The sequence below is a fragment of the Pseudophryne corroboree genome, chromosome 3, assembly GCF_028390025.1.
Source record: "Pseudophryne corroboree isolate aPseCor3 chromosome 3, aPseCor3.hap2, whole genome shotgun sequence".
NCBI classification, from domain to species: domain Eukaryota; kingdom Metazoa; phylum Chordata; class Amphibia; order Anura; family Myobatrachidae; genus Pseudophryne; species Pseudophryne corroboree.
In genome coordinates, this window is record NC_086446.1 from 559,837,043 (window position 1) to 559,840,238 (window position 3,196).

General features: G+C 42.3%; 1 pseudogene; it reads left to right on the top strand.

The window, feature by feature from the left end:
- Window positions 1-2,664: 2,664 nt before the first annotated feature.
- On the top strand, window positions 2,665-2,784 carry LOC134898493 (5S ribosomal RNA; annotated as a pseudogene).
- Window positions 2,785-3,196: the final 412 nt, after the last annotated feature.

Sequence of the window (3,196 nt, forward strand, 5' to 3'; positions counted from 1 at the left end):
CAAGGCACACTGCAGTAATACTGGTGTCATCGTGCTGTTGAGATATACTGGATTCGGGCAGAACTCTGAAGGACCTAGGCAATGGCATGTGGAGTTTGAACTGTAATTGGGTCTGTGTATTGTACCACCCTGAAGAGGAAACTGTAGAGAAACAGAATAGAGGTTGGTGACAGATGAGTTTGTAGAGGTGAAGAAGATTTTATAAAAATTTGACAACTGCATCGGGCACTACGGGGAAGTGATTCTCTACTTGGTCTACTCCCCTTAAAAAAAAATTCTGTGTTTATCATATCGCTATTGTGACTATCCCAGCCATCAATCCAGTGTCCTGTCCATCCTAAGTTCATAGGGAACCCGGTATCAGTGAGATAATTTCCTCTACCTGTGATGGACATGCATCTAGAACAGTAGAATGCGACATAATCTTCGTGGATGTCTGACACACTTTGTACTTCCTAAGCGGGAGCATAGTATATGTATATCATATCTAACAAAATTAAGTTAATCAGGGGCCATTTCTGCTAGGAAAAAGAAGCAAAAGTTTAGAGACCCCCAGTGGCAAACGCAGGATTTGCATGGGGGGGTTTCCAGAACTGGGTGGATCCAATTACGGGGGTGGGGACTGAGGGGACCCAGTATATGCTGGGCCTGTAAAACTAGTGTGTCTGTGTGTGTATATATATATATATATATATATATACATACATACATACATACATACATATCTACACATATATATATATATATATATATATATACCGTATATACACCTATATATATATATATATATATATACACACAGCATATTAAACATGCATACACATATATATATATATATATATATCCAAGAAGAGTACAGGCACTCACCACTTCCTTGATGATAATGAATTTATTATACCTCATAGGCGTATCTCACATAGAGATGAGCGACAGCATGTCAGCAAAATGTCGACGTTTCGGCTCCATCAGAGCCTTTGTCAAGACAGACAAAATCACATCAGGCTGCTGGGTGTTAATTTGATGTAACTTTGTCTGTCTTGACAAAGGCTCGGATGGAGCCGAAACGTCGACATTTTTGCTGTTGTTCATCTCTATGTAAGATACACCTGTGAGGTATAATAAATTAATTATCATCAAGGAAGTGGTGAGTGCCTGTACTCTTCTTGGATATATTTTGGACTATTTGAGAGCCCTTTATGGAGCACCGCCCATGATGTAATTTGCAGCAGTGAGTGTGGATTCATTGGATATATATATATATATATATATATATATATATATATATATTTATTTATTTATTTATAAAGGCGCTCGCTTTTCCAGCTCATTGGAAAAAGCAAAACAAGCCAGCACTCATGGTTTAGATGAAAAAACGAAGAAGATTTATTCCATATCAAGGCGACAAGTGTACATACAGGCACAGCCCAACAGCTGTTTCAATCGATGCAGGTCTTCCTCAGGGGCTATCTGAGCAGTGTAAAGCACAGGGATATAAACATAAATTAGTGCCAAAGCAGCAAAAAAACAGCATCCAATGGGAGGAGAGGGAGGTGGGACAAGCCCTGTATGTGGGTCCCCCGGCTCTCCAGCTCCGTCGCGTCATCGTTAATGTAAACAAAGCCGGTGCCATCCCTGGCAACGGCTTAGGTGCGCTGTGTGCGAGGAGGGGGACACCAGCACAGACACCACTGAGTTCGCACAGGGGACTCAGTTGTATGTACACCACAGCCTCTGGTTTTAGCCGCAACAAAATTCGGGAACACTGGCACTTGATTTCGAGTGATCCAGTGCTCACCAAAGACCTTTCCACGATTCCCAGATTTGCTTATAGACGGGGTCCTAATTTGAAGGACCTTCTAGTCAAGACTGATTTTTCTCAAAGAAAGACTAATAGAACGTCTAATTGACTTACGAAAAAACCTGGGGTTTATAGATGCACGGGATGCTCCAACTGTTCATTCCTGTTATTGGGCAACCGCTTCATCAATCCATCTGACAATAAGGAGTATTCAATTAAACAGAGTTTGGATTGCAACAGCCGCTTTGTTGTCTATGTACTCAAATGTCCATGCAATCGACTGTATGTTGGCAAGACCAGCAGAATGCTTAAAGAACGACTCAGCCAACATCGCTCCTCTATTAAGAAATGTCTTACATCCACAGATTCCACGAGAGACTTCACGAACTTACCAGTTGCAAGACACTTCAAAGAGGCACAGCATATGGTCAATCAACTTAAATGTTGCATTATAGACCAGATACCACCACTCCAGCGGGGAGGTGACCGAGACAGGCTGTTACTACAAAGAGAACTCCAGTGGATTCATAGACTACACACTTTGACTCCCAATGGTCTTAATGAAGACTTTAGGTTGGGTTGTTTCTTGTGAAGCAATCTAGCCCTTGCTTTTGTTGGTTTCATTTCTTTAGACACCGCCGTGTGTCCAGTATTATGCATTTTCACCTACTAAGTTTTTTGCTTAAGCCCCTTGACATCGCCATGTGTCAGTGATGGTGCATGATGTATTGATGTGATTACTTATCTTGCATTCTTCATGGGTTGTGGGAGTGACTTTGCTGCTATGGCACCTTTCTGCCATCACCACCAGTATTGCCCTGTTACAGAAAGGCATTTGCCGGCTTTTAAAGTGGAATTCTAGTGTTTTCTACAGCCATACCACACTGGACGACGTCCAATTCCGTCCGATCTTGGAAACTAAGCAGTGTTGGGCCCAGTCAGTACCATTTCTGGAGACGGTCTGGGAATACTGGGTGCTGTACTTTTATCACTTGACCACTCATGGCCTCGGACTACAGCATGGGCATCCTTTAGTTATCTCTGTTTACTCTGCGTTCTTGTGCTCCCACCCCCTATCCCTTGGCATTATTTACCCTTCCTTTTAATGCACTACCTTCGATCCATCCAATATCTGCACACAGTGGGCTCTACCTTAATTCAATTTCTTTTCTTATATTTCACTAAGGTGCTCTATCCACAGGGATGCTTATAGCGTCCTGCCACATCTTTGCCCCTATGGGATTTTCCTTCATTTTCCCGTTCTTCTGCCGCTGTTCAGTCTTTGCTCTGCTGGGCACCTGAATATTGTCCATTGACACTTTCTAATGTTATCCACCACCATTTGTGTCATTAGCTGCCGCTGTCATTTATGATATATGATTGAGTTAGACCTATTGG